Below are 17,949 nucleotides of genomic sequence, written 5' to 3'. Positions count from 1 at the left end.
GCCTTCTTCTTCTTACTTTTTCCAGCTTTCAAATGGGGATCACTGACTAAATCTAAAAATAAATGCTCTGTTAGGCTACACATTTATTATAATTGCTACTTTTTTACTTATTACTCATATTTTTATTCGGGCCTCTCCTATTCATATTTCAGTCTCTTATTCAAATAAATGCATGGTTGCTAGGGTAATTGGGACCCTAACAAACAGATGGCAGAAATTGTAAACTGGAGAGCTGCTGAATAAAAAGCTAAATAACTCAAAAACCACAAATTTTGTGATAGTTCACAAAAGAAGGAGCATATATGTAGACGGCCTTTTGAGTTACAGTATTTCATAGGAGTCCCATTAAATCCATTTGGCAGTTGGCTCGGTTTTTTTGGTAGGCAGCCATGGTTTTTGCATATGTTCTTTCAAAGTGAGTAGTTTTGGAGATGGCATTGGGCCAGATTCAATTCAGTGAGAAAAAGTTATCTCGAGGTTTATCACATGAAAAGTCATGTACGAGATTCAATTTGAAGAGGAAAACTAATTCTCTTCCAGTTTTTTCCCCATAGACTTCAATAGTGTTTTCACATGATGAACCATAAGATTAATTTTTCTGAATTTACTTTATTTTTTTTTTAAAGTTTTTATTTAACATTTGGCCATACATCAAATCAGTGCAACATAACAATCACACAAATGGTCATATAGCATATCATTCTGAACCGTTTACAAACAGTGGAACCATGACAGTACACAATCCAAAAATCTTACTCATCTGTTGACATGGGAAACACATCCACCCACTGACCCGAAATCTTTTCAAATTTTTCGGGAAGCCCTCTTGCTTCGTAGGTTAATTTTATTAATGGAGGCATACAATTTACCAGGTTAATTCTTGCATAAAATAATAAGGTTCTATACATTATTCTGGTGTGGTTGTAGGGAACTAGTTCGGCTACAGCACCCAGTAGGCACGCTTCTGAGGACAACACCTGTGGTAAGTCTAGATAATCACTGAGGCATCTCACCACTTTCCACCAAAACTTTAGAATTTCTGGGCACTCCCAAAGCATATGAATAAAGTTTGCTGATAGTTGGTGGCATCTCGGACAGTCTGAGGATTTGTTAGGGAAAACCCTATGTAATCTTGCAGGGGAGTAGTAGTAGAAATGTAAGATTTTAAAGTTGATTAATCTGTCTCTTGTCAGTGGCGTAACTACCGGGGGAGCAGGGGGTGCGATTGGGCTAGGGCCCGCATCCCCTCAGGGCCGCACCACTGTGTTTTTACCTAAATGGGGCTGTAAATGCAGCCGTTTCCGGGTGTACGGAGGGGGGTGGGGCCCGGCTGCACGTCCCGCCTCTAATACGCTGCTGTCTCTTGTTGAGACAAGGAAGTTATAGGCATTATCGGTGGCTTCTTCCCAGATATCCTCTGAGATTGTTGATAATGCCCCTTGCCATTTGCGATGGGCCAGTTGGAAGGGACAGGCCTTTGCCTCCTGCAGATTTTTGTATAGAGAAGACACCAACTTCAGAAAGGTTGCATTATGGAGTGTATTTCCAGTATCAAATTTGTGAATTATTGGGTTGTATCCCCTAAATTAAGTATTGAATGCCTGCTTCAGTTGCATGTATCTAAACTGGTCTATGGGAGTACCCAGCTTTCCATCCCTTCCCCAGCTCTTGTAGCTGGGGAAGGGATGGAAAGTCTCCTTGTTCCAGTAAATCACCTAAAGCTCTGATTTGTAGCTTGGGCCAATAAATAAAATCTGGGAGATTACGGAAGTGCGTGAGGTTTGAGTTGCCCCAAAGAGGGGTATATGGTGAAATCAGAAATGGGGAGATTTTGTACCACGGCAGGGCGATATGCCAGGCCATATATGGCGTTTGAAGGACAGGAGGCAGTGGGTTTGAATCCTTCAGTTTACGCATAGGACAGTGGTTTAAGGACTCTATTGATCCTAATAATAATGCGTGTAGAAGCATATTAGGATTTTCAGCGTTGGGATTAAACCACTCTTGAATGTGGGACAGTTGGGCCGCTATGTAGTACATCCATAGATCAGGAAGACCCCCACTTGATGTAGGAGTTGTGAGAGATTTCCAAGAGATTCTAGGCTGTTTCCCAGCCCATATGAAGGTTAATAGCACCGTGTTGATCTTTCTAAAAAAACCTCTTTGGGTATAGCTATAGGGGCATTTCTGAAGTAATGCAGAAACTTTGGGAGATAAATCATTTTAAAAATGTTGATCCTTCCCCACCTGGTGAGTGGAAGTTTCTGCCACTGTGTGATTGCTGTTGTGAATTTCACCAATAGTGGAGACAGGTTAAGATCTCGAAACGCTGCTTCATTTGGGCATATTTGGATTCCCAGATATTTTATTTTGGATGCCCATTTAAGGTTTGTATCTGTTGTACGCTGCTGAGAGGGAATACTGTCAATTGGCATTATAAGGGACTTGTCACAGTTGCTCTTTAGACCAGAATATCTACCAAAGTCTTGAATAATACTCAAAGCTGCTTGAAGTGATGGGCTGGAGTCCGCCAAAAACAGGAGTAAATCGTCCACATACAAAGCTATACGCTCTTCACTAGTTTTGTAGCGCAGACCATGGATTGTGTTTACCTTACGGATCGCTATTGCAAGGGGTTCTATCGCTACAGCGAATAGCAGGGGCGATAACGGGCAACCCTGCCGAGTGCCTCGATGTAATTTGAAGGGTTTAGAAATGTTATTATTGATGCGGACTTATGCGGTGGGTTCTGCATATAGCAGTTGTATCCAATAAATAAATTTAGGTCCGAATCCGAAGGCCTTGATAGGGCCATTCTATGGTGTCAAAGGCTTTGGCGGAGTCTAAAGACACTATCACCCTTGAGCCTGTGTTGTCATGTTCAATTTGCAAGTTTGTATATAACCTACGTAGATTTGGCATAAAGCCTGATTGATCAGGATGTATTATTGTTGTTATGACTTTCAGTAGTCTTGTGGCGAGCACTTTAGCCAGTATTTTTGCATCAGTGTTGAGATCTGACGAAAAGAGTCACATAAATCTGTGTTTTTGCCTGTTTTATGAATTGGTATTATAAGAGCCAAATATAGGGAGGGTGGAAGTCTACCTTTTCCAACACTGTCATTCAGCATTTGTAAATAATTTTGGAATCAAGTCTGACGCCACTTGCTTGTAACACTCAGCTGGTAGCCCGTCTGGGCCCGGGACTTTTGTTACTGGGAAAAGACTGGAGCACCTCAGCTATTTTCTGTGCCGTGATGGGATTATCCAAATAATTGCTTTGTTGCTGATCCAGTTGAGGACAATTAAGTTCTTCTAGGTAACAGAAGTTTGGCATAGAATAATTTCAATTGGGGGATGTAGTTATGTCTCCTGTATTGAGCCTTACTCTGGGAATTAACGTGTTGGGTGCTGTGATTCTGGATAGGTAGGCCAAAGTTTCCCCCCTGAATTTACTTTATTGAATTGAATCTCGTCTTTGATAAACCTTTTTCTCACTGAAATTAATCTGGCTTATTATCCGGGTTTTTTTGTCCTTACACAGCCTCCAGATGTGGTGTAGGGGACCTAGATCTTTACAGTTCCTTTATCAAAGCTCCAAGTTAGGAGCATTGGGGTCTACAGTGTGTATTTTAGCTGGAGTTCAGTACCACCTATATAGGGTTTTAAGAAAGATGATGCTATACGGATATAGTACTATCATGGAAAATAATATAAAAGAATATCAAATCGTATTAAAGTTATATGGGGTTTGTAAGCAAAACTTTGCATACTTGCATCAACGCAGAAAGATGATGGTTAACCATATTCTGATAAAAAGGAATCCTGAAAACACAGAATTAACGGTGTTAGCGTGTCGGTGCTTCAGTGTGAGATTCCACACTGTGTTGTATGTTAAGGGTTAAACATTACTTGTTTGACCAAAATTTAAATACATAATAAAATTGGCCTGATGAATAATTATAGCCTTTATGATAAGTATTTTTCTATTCCTTTGATTCACACTTTTGCACCGGCGCGCATGCGCGAAACTACGTGCCGGCGCGCAAGCGCATTTAAAAAAGAAATTACCGACGCCAGTCAGGGAGACACAGGACCGGACACGGGGTAGGCGACAGAGCAGGTACATGCCTGGCGCCCCCTCAGCTTTGCGCCCTAGGCACGTGCCTACTCTGCCTACCCCTAGTTCCGGCCCTGTGGTGGAGAGAAAAGAAAAACAACAGAGTGCAAAAAAACAACAGCAAAGATCATTGCAATCATACATTAACAATATTCACAGCGCCACCTTGTGACCATTTTAATACTCCAGTGTTTAAGCATGAATGCTGTTGCATGTATTCCAACACCCCTTCTCAACAGTGAAAGGCTTAAACTGATAATCCACTCTTCTTTAACAGTTCCAAGTGTCTCTTTGCATGTAGAGGCTTGGTAAGCATATCTGCAACCATGTCCTCAGTTGGACAATATTTTAAGTCAAGCTGTCTTTGCTCTTGCAAGTCCCTTAGGAAATTATACCTTACATCAATATGTTTGGTTCTTGGGTTGACTCGTTCTGTCTGTGCAAGTGCAATCCACCCTTGGTTGTCTTCAAACATCTGAGTGGGTTCCATCTGCTTTTGATCCAAATCTGCTAACAGTTGTCTTAGCTAAATTAACTCTTGACTTGCCTGTGCTGCTGCAACATACTCTGCTTTGGTTGAAGAAAGTGTCACAGTTGACTGTTTTCTGCTGGTCCAGCTAATGGGTCCACCAGAGAGTAGAAACAAGTATCCACTAGTAGATTTTCTATCACTTGAGTCTCCAGCCCAGTCAGCATCAACATATCCAATCAGGTTACATTTGCCCCTTGCAGGCAACTTTAACTTGAAATGTATTGTTCCCTTTAAGTAACGTATGACCCGTTTTACAGCATTCCAGTCCATCTGTCTTGGCTTAGACACCTTTCTGCATAAAAATCCCACTGCTGTAGCGATGTCGGGTCTTGCAACTGTAGCAATGTAAAGCAGTTTTCCTATAGCTTTTCTGTATTGACAGTTATTTGGTAGCAAATCAACTTCATTGTTCATTTCTTTTAAGTAATTTGTTTCCATAGGAGAGTTTACTGGTTTTGCATCATTCATCCAAAAAGTTTCAATTACTTCTTGTATTTTGTGACTTTGGTTAAGATAACTGCCATCTTCTTCTCTTTCAATCTGTATGCCAAGGTAATGTTTTATGTCACCTAAGTCTTTGGTCTCAAAGTCCTTATTTAGAGCTTGTAATAGTTTGATGTGATCCCCTTCTTCCTCAAAGCATACTAACAGATCATCCACGTATATGAGTACAAAGATCCACCTACCAGTCAGTTTCTTAGTATACAAGCAGGGATCTGCTTTGCTCCTTTGAAATTTTTCTTTTGTGAGCACATCATTCATTTTCATATTCCATGCTCTAGCTGCCTGTTTGAGGCCATAGAGCCCTTTCTGGAGTTTGCATACTAGGTCTGGCTTTTGTGGATTCTCAAATCCCTGTGGCTGTTCCATGTAGATTTCTTCTGTTAGCTCGCTGTGTAAGAAAGCTGTTTTGACATCAGAGTGCTTTATCTGCATTTTCTTTGCAGCTGCTACAGTGAGCAGAGTCCTAATTGTAGTGTGCTTAACTACTGGAGCAAATGTCTCATCATAGTCTTCTCCATATTTTTGAGAATATCCTTTGGCTACTAGTCTTGCTTTGTATCTCTCAACTGTACCATCAGTGTTATACTTGATTTTAAAAGTCCACTTACAACCAATAGCTTTTCTTCCTGTTGGTAGTTCTGTAAGCTTCCAGGTGTGGTTGTTATGTAGAGATTTTATCTCCTCTTCAGCAGCCTTTATCCACTTATTGGCTTCCCCTTCTGGAAGTTGTGATACGTCTTTCCAACATGTAGGTTCACATATGCAGGCTGTATTTGCTTTGTATGAAAGTCGAGCAGGTGGCTTGCCCTTATTCTCTCTTGTTGAACGCCTTGGTTCATTGTCAGTGCTTGGTTGTGTCTGCTCATCTGTGGTGTCAAATTCAGTGCCAACTTCAACTATTTGTTCTGGAGATGTACATGTTTCTTGTTCAGTATCTTTCACCTTTTCTCGTCTTTGTTCTAGTGAAGTCATTACACCATCTCTTAGGTCTTCCATAAATGTTATACTGGTACTGATCACTACCTTGTCAATCTTTGGATCCAGAATTCTGTATCCTTTGGAATTTTCTGCATATCCAACAAGGATACCTTCCACTGCCCGATTTTGCAGTTTGCTGCGTTTCTCTTCTGGAATGTAAGCAAATGCTTTGCACCCAAAAACTCTGATATGCTTAACACTGGGTTTTTCACCATGCCACAGTTCATATGGTGTTTTCATGACAGATTTGGAGTACAATCTGTTTTGCAGGTAAGTAGCTGTCATTGCTGCTTCACCCCAGTATTTTTCAGATAGTCCTGAATCAGTCAGCATACATCTGATCATTTCTGTTAGGGTTCTATTTTTCCTTTCAGCTACCCCATTCTGTTCTGGTGTATATGGGACAGTCTTTTGATGCCCTATCCCAAGCTGTTTTAAGAAATTCTCTACTTTGTTTCCAGTGAATTCTCCTCCATTGTCACTTCTGAACACAAGTGGTTTTCTCTGAAATTTGTTACTTGCCTTTGTCACATAATCTTGCAGTTTTTCAAACACTTCTGATTTGTTTCATTATATATGTGACTGTGTATCTTGAATGGTCATCTGTAAAAGTCACTATGTATCTATTACCTCCTGGTGTGGGCACTCGCATAGGACCACACACATCACTGTGTATAAGGTCAAAGCGTTTTTGAAGCTCTGTTCTTGCTTACCTTTGGAGGAGTTGATCTTGTAGCTTTGGCTTTGATACAACACTCACATCTCACGGTAGTTGGACAGGCTGACAATACTAGATCTTTTGTCAGGTTCTGCCTAATCAGTTCTTGTATGCCATCTGGATGTCTGTGACCTAGACGTCTACGCCACATGAGCAGAGTCTTGCCTGCTCTTTTACTGTGTCCAGTCGATATAGATGCTTATCCACTATGGCTGTTGCGATGACCTTTTCTCCATTCTGGATTGTACACTTGTCACCTTGGAATTTTGTGATAAGTCCTTTGGATCCCAGTTTCCTTACAGATAAGAGCCCACCTTCTAGTTTTGGAACATATAGAACATCCTTTATCGGTATAGGCAATCTGTGTCCGTCAGCATTGTGACATATAAGAATTCCATGCCCAATTCCTTTAGCTGTAGTGCTACTTCCATCTGCAAGGTAAATAGTTTCTTTGTTATTTGGATTAAACTCTGTAAAGAAGTTTCTGTTGCTTGTCATGTGACTTGTTGCTCCTGAATCTATATACCAGTTCTGGTTTGAAAGGGTGTTTGTTACTTTAAAAGTTCCGTGCCACTGATCTCTATTCATTCACTGTAGTTCTGACTGTTTGTTTAAAACTTCTTGGAAATTTTGCTCTTTGCTCTGCGTTCCATATTGAACAGTCTTTCTTAAAGTGTCCTAGTTTCTTGCATCTGAAGCAAACTTTGCTCTCTTTCTTATGTAGCTTTATGTCTGTGGCTTTAAGAACTGCCTCAGTATTACTTTCTGTATTGTCAAATGTTTGCTCCTTTCTGCGCATGTATTCATCTATGAGCTGGGTTTTGACAAATTCTAGTGTTAGTTCAGCTTCAGGCCTTGTTTCCAGGGCATTAATCAGTGCACTGTATGATTCAGGTAAACTGCACAGAAGTATGGCTGATATGTGGCTGTCTTTTATATCCTCTCCAATTGCCTGGAGTTGTGCCACAACCTGCAACATTGCATTTATATGCTCCTGCATGTCTTTTAATGAACCTAATCTCATCAGGTATAGTTTCCTTAGCAGGAATAGTTTGCTATTCAGGCTGGATCTTTCATGTAGTTTTTGCAATGCATCCCACATGCCTTTAGCAATATTCTGATGCCTTATATGAATAAGCTGTTCATCTTCCACTAACAGACTTATTGTTGCCCGTGCCTGTCTGTTTTTCTTATCCCATTCCTGGTGATTAACATCTGGTCTATCTGTAGTTATAGCTTCCCACAAGTCATCTCTGGATAGCAGCATTTCTACTTTAAACTTCCACAGTTGATAATTCTCATTATGCTAGTTTAAGTTCTGAGCTTCTAGCCATGTCTGCCTCACTTCCTTGTATAAAGCTGTGATTCCTACTTGTGCTTTGTAGTTCACAGTACCTCTGGAAGATTTCTTGTGCCAGTCTGTTCACTGAGTTGGATTGTGCCTGGGCCCATAACCTGTTGGCAGAGGTGGTCTTTGTGATGATCACACAGGGAACACTCAGCACAGCAACTTGGAAAAGGATTTACTTGTGAATCACTCAGGGATAATACAGAGCACATTTAACAGTATCATACCTCCCAACTGTCCCTTTTTCGGAGGGACAGTCCCTCTTTTGACAGCTCAACCTGCAGTCCCTCATTTGTACTGGAAAGTCCCTCTTTTCTCTGCACTGAACAGCCAGAAAAAGAACAAAGTTTCTCACTTAATTGGCTTTTAGCAGAGAGCCCAGAACAGGTAACAGGTGCAAATAAGATACTTTGTAACAATTTTGAGACACAAAAACACAGTTTAGATAAGGAGAAATATTTTCAAACTTTCATAAACCTGCCAAATTTTGTAAAACAAACATGGTAATTAGGGGGTGTGGCCACAGAAAGGGTGTGGTCAAAAAATTGCTGCGCTATATGTGGAAAAAAAAATTCTCCCTCTTTTTACTTCCAAAATGTTGGGAGGTATGCAGTATGCAAGATCAAAACCAATATGGTGGAGAGAAAAGAAAAACAACAGAGTGCAGAAAAACAACAGCAAAGATCATTGCAATCATACATTAACAATATTCACAGCGCCACCTTGTGACCATTTTAATACTCCAGTGTTTAAGCATGAATGCTGTTGCATGTATTCCAACACCACTTAAAAATTAAGTTTTTTTTAGAGAAATAACTTTGATTAGAATTAGATTCAAATCGATTTGAATTTGATTTGAGTTTGCGGGTCCATCCCATACACCCGTGATTCAAAAATTAGATTTTTTGTAATAAATCGCAGTTGGTCGAATTTTGCCAGAATTTCGAGATCATTGGGGTTTATGGGGTTTTTAAAAAAAACTCCCATGAACTCTAAATTCAACCCTTGATACATATGCTGCTTAGAGTTTTATATACCTCGAATAAACTCACAACTCAAATCGCTTCTAATTTAAGAAAAAATTCGATTGAGTGAGTTCTGGGTTAACAACTCAAAAACTCTACTTAATTGAGTTTTCAGTGTTCTACATGGCACTAGTGGTGGAATGCACGGGAAATGTGATTCGCTGTTGCTATGGGTAACAGACATCCACACATGAGGAGAAATTAGTAAATTTCCAGAGTGAAATTTCACCAAACTAAGTGGACTAAGCAAGGTAGTGGTGTATTTCATGGCACTAGTGGTGGAATGCACGGGAAATGTGATTTGCTGTTGCTATGGGTAACAGAACTTTGCATATGAGGACTAGAAATGAGTGTGACTTCCAAAATTTGCTGAATCGTTGCAGTAAATTTCCAAAGTGAAATTTCACCAAACTAAGTGGACTGAGTAAGGTGGTGGTGTACTTCATGGTTTTAGTGGTGGAATGCACGGGAAATGTGATTTGCTGTTGCTAAGGGTAACAGAACTTTCCATATGAGGACTAGAAATTAGTGCAATTTGCAATATTTGGGGAAGCGCTGCTGTAAATTTCGACAGTGAAATTTCACCAAACTAAGTGGACTGAGTAAGGTGGTGGTGTACTACATGGCTCTAGTGGTGGAATGCACAGGAAATGTGATATGTTGTTGATATGGTGTAAGGCCCAAAGGCCTCAGAGGTAGTGAGGACCAAGGGAGGAAATAACAATGTCCAAGTTCGCAGTACAGATAAGGATGAGACGAAAGAATGGTCAAACAGGCAACAAGATCAGTCCAGGCAGAAGAGGTTCAGGGTTGAGGAATTCAGGCAAAGGTCGGTACACGGATAACAAGGATTTTCACAAGATCACACCCAGGAGTAGCAAGCTAAAACCTATAATTGGGCACAGGTGAATTCCCAGAGCTCCTTAATATAGTCCCAGATTTGGCGCCAATTTGGACGCATCGGCGTCATAACGTGCGCGCGGACGCGCTGGCGTCAGCGACCGACGCGCTGACGTGTGCGACTGACGCCGGCGCCAATTATTGACGCCGACGACCATTCCGTCGCCGGCGACCAATCAGAGTACGGGAAGAGGTCGACATCATCCGGCTGCGTCCGTGAGGAACCAGGGAGCCGCCATCTTGGACGCCATCTTGGCCACCCTTTTGTAAACCGATTTCGGACTCCATTACAGTACCCCCCTCCCTAGGGGGGGCCTCAGGACCACCTGGGTTAGAAGGAAACTGCCGATGAAATTTTCGGACCAGGAGAGGAGCATGGACATCCGAACTTCTTACCCAGGAACACTCCTCAGGGCCGAACCCCTTCCACTCAATGAGGTATTGTAGGGTACCCCTTGAAACCCGGGAGTCCAGGATTCTTTTCACCTCAAATTCCTGATGACCGTCCACCATGACAGGAGCTGAGGAGGAAGAAGAAGAAGAAGAAGTACCTGCAGGTTTGAGCAAGGAGACATGGAAGGCTTTCGGAATCCGCATTTCCGGGGGAAGTTGTAAACGGACCGCCACCGGATTGATGATCTCAGCGATGGAGAAGGGACCAATAAACTTGGGACCAAGTTTAGGAGAGGGGATTTTGAGACGAATATTCCGTGTAGACAGCCAAACCTTGTCACCGGGTGCATACGGAGGGGAAGGAATTCTTCTCTGATCGGCGAATTTCTTCTGGACCAAGGAACTTTTCTCCAGATTGACGACAGTGGCGTGCCAGATGGCCGACATGTGGGCAGCTTGGTCATTGGCGGCAGGGACATTGGTGAGTAATAAGTCCTGAGGAAAAGCCAAAGGATTAAGACCATACATACAGAAAAACAGAGATTTTCCAGAAGAAACATGTAAGGCATTATTATGTGCGAATTCAGCCCACGGAAGTAGATCAGCCCAATCGTCCTGGCACAAAGATACATGGCATCGGAGGAATTGTTCAAGGGCCTGATTAACCCTCTCTGCCGCTCCATTAGACTGTGGGTGGTAAGAAGAGGAAAACTGAAGAGAAACACCAAGGGCTTTACACAGGGACCTCCAAAACTTGGAAACGAATTGCGATCCACGGTCAGAGACAATTTCGGCAGGGAAACCGTGGAGGCGAAAAATGTGTTTAATAAACAGTGAGGAAAGTTCAGGAGCAGAGGGGAGTTTCCGAAGAGGAGTAAAATGTGCCACTTTGCTGAATCTATCAATCACCACCCAAATAACTGTGTAACCGGAGGAATTAGGGAGATCCACAATGAAGTCCATAGATAGATGAGTCCATGGGCGGGAGGGAATGGGTAGTGGTAGGAGTAACCCCTTAGGAGGGGAATGTCCAGACTTGGATACAGCACACACAGAGCAAGAAGAAACAAAGTCTTTGACATCTTTTCTTAGAGAAGGCCACCATACAAGACGAGACAGGAGTTCAGTGGTCTTTCTGATTCCCGGATGACCGGCCTGCTTGGAGCTGTGGGACTGAACCAAAATGGAATGACGAAGTTCAGGAGGGACAAAGGCAACACCAACAGGAGTTCCAACAGGAGCAGAAGATTGAACAGACAATAATTGAGAGGCCAAAGAGGGAAATAGAGCAGCGATGATCTTTGTAGGAGGCACAACGGATTCTGGTTCTGCAGAATTGAGATCTTCGAGAAGAAAGCTTCTGGAAAGAGCGTCCGCCTTCTTGTTCCTAGCACCAGGCCGAAAGGTTAAAATGAAATTAAAGCGAGAGAAGAATAGTGCCCACCTAGCTTGACGAGGATTGAGGCGTTTGAGTGTCTGAATATATTCTAGATTTTTATGGTCTGTATAGATGGTCACAGGAACAGAAGAACCTTCCAGCAAATGTCTCCATTCTTCTAAAGCAAGCTTGACGGCCAGTAACTCACGATTTCCCACGTCATAATTTTGTTCAGAAGAGGTGAATTTTTTCGAAAAGAAGGCACAGGGATGTAGTTTTCCATCAGAAGACGCTCTTTGACACAAAATTGCTCCAGCACCGACATCTGAAGCATCCACTTCAATGAAGAATGGTTGGAGGGGTTCTGGGTGTCTGAGAATGGGAGCGGAAGAAAAAGAAGTTTTAAGAGTCTTGAATGCCTCCAAAGCTAAAGGTGGCCAATGCTGAGGCTTACCCCCTTTTCGGATGAGGGAAAGAATGGGAGCCACCTTGGATGAAAACCCCTTAATGAATTGTCTGTAATAGTTGGCAAAGCCAATGAATCTTTGGATAGCTTTAACACTGGTGGGGAGAGGCCAGTCCTGGATAGCGGAAATTTTAGCAGGATCCATTCTGAAGCCTTGTTGAGAAATGATGTAACCAAGGAAGAAGATGGACGAAACCTCAAAGGAACACTTCTCCAACTTGGCAAATAAATTATTTCTCCGTAGACGGGAAAGGACTTCTTGGACTTGTAGACGGTGCTCAGCAAGGTTCTTGGAAAAAATAAGAATATCGTCCAAGTACACCACCACGTATTGGCCCAACAAATCTCTGAAAATGTCATTTACAAATTCTTGAAAGACCGCGGGGGCGTTACAAAGGCCGAATGGCATCACAAGATACTCGTAATGCCCGTCACGAGTGTTAAATGCGGTCTTCCACTCGTCTCCTTCTCTGATCCGGATTAAATTATAAGCCCCACGAAGATCTAACTTGGTGAAAAGACAAGCCCCCTTGAGTTGGTCAAACAGTTCAGAGATGAGGGGAAGGGGATAACGGTTTTTAACTGTAATTTTGTTTAAACCCCTATAGTCAATGCAGGGCCGCAGACCTCCATCTTTCTTTTCTACAAAGAAGAAGCCGGCTCCAGCCGGGGAAGAAGAAGGACGAATAAAACCTCTTTGCAGGTTCTCTTGGATGTACTCCTTCATGGCACGGGTTTCAGAAGGGGAAAGCGGATAGGTGCGGCCTCTGGGAGGCATGGTCCCAGGAAGAAGTTCGACGGGACAATCATAGGGGCGATGGGGAGGCAGAACTTCGGCCGACTTTTTATTGAAGACATCAGAAAAGGCTTGATAAACAGAGGGCAGAGAAGAATTTGGAGACACAGATGAAACTTTAATGATGGATTTGGTGGGTAAACAATTTTGTTGGCAGAAAGGACTCCAACGGGAGATTTGAGAGGAAGCCCAGTCTATTACTGGGTTGTGGGTATTCAACCAGGGTAAACCAAGCACAATGGGAGTGGATGGACAGTCAATTAAAAGAAAAGACAATCTTTCAAGATGCATGGTTCCCACAATAACAGAAAGTTCATCGGTGGCGTGAGAAATAATAGCAGAAGACAACGGTCGATCATCAATCGCCAATGCACGAAGGGGAACAGCCAGAGATTGCAGGGGAATGGAGTGACTTTCAGCGAAGTCTTTATCCATGAAATTCCCAGCTGCGCCGGAATCAAGGAAGGCTTCGGAAGAAATCGTCTGGGTTCCAAAACGAATCTGCACAGGAAGGAGGAAGCGTTGAGCAGAAGAATGGGGAGAGGGACCAATTCCACCCAGGTAAGTCTCCCCAGTCTTACCTAGGTGTTGGCGTTTCCCGGCTTCACTGGGCACTCATAGGCGAAGTGGGATTTTCCACCACAATAGAGACAAAGTCCAGCAGCCCTTCTCCGAAGCTTTTCCTGTTCGGTAAGACGGGCCCGTCCGATCTGCATAGGTTCTTCCGTAGGCAGGGAAGAAGAAGCAGAAGCCGCAGGGGTTGGAGAAGACAAAGTGGAAGCCGGATTGGGAAGGAAGGGTCTTTGAAAACGAGGAGCCAGAGTAGGTTGAAACCTTGGTTGGGGAGCGCTCTCTGTCGAGCTCAGCTTGAAACTCCCTCTGCCGAGTATCGACCTTTATGGCCAAGGCGACTAGATCTTCCCAGTGGAATGGAATTTCCCTGGACACCAGATCATTCTTTATACGTATCGCCAGGCCGTTGTAAAAGGCAGCGTGATACCCGTCATTATTCCACGAAGTTTCTGCAACCAGGGTGCGAAATTCGATGGCGTACTCCGAGACAGGGCGAGTTCCCTGTTGAAGATGGAACAGGCGTGCGGAAGCAGCTGTGGCACGACCCGGAGCATCAAACACAACACGAAGTTCGCGAACAAAGGACCTGGCATTGTCAATAATAGGATCTTCCTTCTCCCATAGCGGTGAAGCCCACTCCAATGCCTTCCCTTGCAGGCGGGAGAATATGAAGCCCACCTTGGCACGTTCGGAGACGAATTGGCTGGGTGAGAGTGTAAAGTGGACCTCGCACTGGTTGATAAACCCGCGGCAAGCTTCGGGGTCACCACTGTAGAGTGGGGGAGCCGGAATGCGGGGCTCGGAGACCTGGAGTGGAGCCACGGGTATGGGTACAGGAACTGGATCAGCAGGTGTTAGGGCCGACAACTTTGCCAGTACTGTTTCCAGAGCCTGACAAAAATGAGACTGCTGTACCTCATAGGACTGCATCCGAGAAGCCAGACCACGAAGCGCTCCACCGACATCAGGTGGCACTGGGTGTTCCTCCGAAGGGTCCATGGCCCAATTATAATGTAAGGCCCAAAGGCCTCAGAGGTAGTGAGGACCAAGGGAGGAGATAACAATGTCCAAGTTCGCGGTACAGATAAGGATGAGACGAAAGAATGGTCAAACAGGCAACAAGATCAGTCCAGGCAGAAGAGGTTCAAGGTCGAGGAATTCAGGCAAAGGTCGGTACACGGATAACAAGGATTTCACAAGATCACACCCAGGAGTAGCAAGCTAAAACCTATAATTGGGCACAGGTGAATTCCCAGAGCTCCTTAATATAGTCCCAGATTTGGCGCCAATTTGGACGCATCGGCGTCATAACGTGTGCGCGGACGCGCTGGCGTCAGCGACCGACGCGCTGACGTGTGCGACTGACGCCGGCGCCAATTATTGACGCCGACGTCCATTCCGTCGCCGGCGACCAATCAAAGTGCGGGAAGAGGTCGTCATCATCCGGCTGCGTCCGTGAGGAACCAGGGAGCCGCCATCTTGGCCACCCTTTTGTAAACCGATTTCGGACTCCATTACATATGGGTAAAATAACTTTGCATATGAGGACTACAAATTAGTGCGACTTGCAATATTTGGCGCAGCATTGCGGTAAATTTCGAAAGTGAAATTTCACCAAACTAAGTGGTCTGAGTAAGGTGGTGCTGTACTTCATGACACTAGTGGTGGAATGCACGGGAAATGTGATTTGCTGTTGTTATGGATAACAGAACTTTGCATATGAGGTCTAAAAATTAGTGTGACTTGCAAAATTTGGCGAAGCGTTGCGGCAAATTTCCACAGTGAAATTTCACCAAACTAAGTGGACTTACTCAGGGTGGGGTCAGCTTCATGACACTAGTGGTGAAATGCGTGGGAAAAGCGTAGTCTGATAGCTTGACTGTGTGCATTGAAATAAATGGTCTGATAGCTTGACTACTTTTCAGAAACATTCTGATAGGTTGACTCCAGTAATTTGTAATTTTTTATTGGCATTTTGTGCAATTGAAGTAGGTTACTTGTGCCCCACATGCTGCTGATGCAGCCCGTCCTCCTCGGGTAAATAGTCCCCATGTCCTACCTTCTGCCATGTCTTGAGAAGGTGCTAGGAATGGAGCTGGAGGCCGTTAGCAGATATGTGCTGCTTTCGGTCAGGTATCGTCTGTACTTGATCACCCTACGCCTTCCAATGGAACTGCTGAGGTGACCTGCGATCGATTTGGTGCTACTTCTGTTCTACGCAGAAGAAAATAGCCATTGGTGGGAATTCACGGCTATCTCGCTATTTACCGATGTCACTGCGCTCTTAAATCAGCACTGCTGCATTAAAATGGGTGCCAGAGGTTAACACGGGAGCTACTGTATATTCACCACAGACTGCCACAGGCCACGGCTCTTAAACCAGCTCTGCTGCATTAAAATGGGCGCCAGAGGTTAACGTGGGAGCTATATTCACCACAGACTGCCACAGGCCACGGCCGCACCCGGACCACTCCCTCGCTGCTCCTGTCCCCCTCTTACCCCTACCTGATGTTTGTACAGCAGTTAGAGAGGGGAAGAGACCGAAGCAGCCTTAGGTGAGGAGAGTGGTAGGGAGGGAAAGGAGCTTCAGTTATTCTCAAACTGGAACATTTAGAAATAGGGAAGCAGCCAATAGTGTAAAAACTTTTGTTAATTAGTTAATAAAATTGTATTGAACTTACAAAACTTTCCATGCAAGAGTAGGCACTCCGAAAACACTAGTTCGAAAACACTATTTCGACTGTGGTCTTGGTCTGTGTGTGCAGAGATTAAATCTGAAGCCGGCAGACGTCACAGCCACAAGTCCGTTCCCTTGTGTCTAGAGACAACTTTTTTCTAATTTTGGTTCTGTACATTACCACAATGAATTTTAAATGAAACAACTCAGATGCAGTTGAACTGCAGACTTTCAGCTTTAATTCAGTGGGTTGAACAAAACGATTGCATAAAAATGTGAGGAACTAAAGCCTGTTTTAACACAATCACTTAATTTCAGGGGCACAAACACAATTGGACAATTGACTCAAAGGCTACTGATTCCAGTACAAACAAAATAACTGCCTTTTGCACAAATTCTGCATGTAGAGAGACAGGATTTCTGGTGATTTTAATAGAGTGAGCTCTAATACATCTTCTAGGCAAAAAGAGCCCCCCCTATTAGATATATTGGATCATTCATCTGACACCCAACTCATGAATAAAGACAGATTGAGGAGAAACGGATGCAGAGAGAATAGTGAAGATAAACTTGATTATTTCAGAAACAGTACAGAATTTTATTTTGAATATTTCTTATTTCAGTATGCCGAAGCTAATATTAATTTTTCATTTTTGCGATAGTTCCCTTTAAATGCCTGCTTAGATCTCAATGTAAAATGCATTCTGTACTCTACTCTATAAGTATATATGATGGCTTGAACATGCATCAATTCAAGTTCATGTTGAATGTATCCGAACACATTTGTAAGTTAATATATGGATATGTATATAGCCGTTCCAATATCTAGCACTGATAAGATGCAAAGAAATGAAACAAGCTGTCTAGATGTTGGATATATGGCCATGAATTAGTAGACTGTGTCTGTGCCATGAAACCACCAGTTTCGATGCATAGTTGGCCACAGGGACATAAAGGTGAAAGTTAAAACCTCTATTTTTTTTTATTTTTCTCTATTAAAGGAATTGTTCAGTGTAAAAATAAAAACTGGGTAAATAGGCTGTGCAAAATAAAAAATGTTTCTAATATACAGTAGTTAGTTAGCCAAAAATGTAATGTATAAAGGCTGGAGTGATTTGATGTATAACATGTCAGTCAGACACTCCTTTTCAGCTCTCTTGGTTTACACTGACTGGTTACCCTGGCTACCAGGCAGTAACCAATCAGAGACTTGAGGGGGGGGGGCACATGGGTCATATCTGTTGCTTTTGAATCTGAGCTGAATGCTGAGGATCAATTGCAAACTCACTGAACAGAAATGTACCATGTGGCACCCCTTCAAGTCGCTGACTAACTCAGAGTTATAGAGCTGAAAAGCAGGAAGTAGGATTCTGGCTGTTTTATTAGACATCTGTTCACTCCAGCCTTTATACATTACATTTTTGGCTAACTAACTATATTAGAAACATTTTTTATTTTGCATAGCCAATCTTTTTACCCAGTTTTTATTTTCACACTGAACTATTCCTTTAAGGAAGTGGCGTTCACTGCATGTGTCACGT

This window comes from Xenopus laevis, chromosome 1L (genome assembly GCF_017654675.1).
Source record: "Xenopus laevis strain J_2021 chromosome 1L, Xenopus_laevis_v10.1, whole genome shotgun sequence".
NCBI classification, from domain to species: Eukaryota; Metazoa; Chordata; class Amphibia; order Anura; family Pipidae; genus Xenopus; species Xenopus laevis.
Note: the sequence above shows the minus strand (reverse complement) of the source record.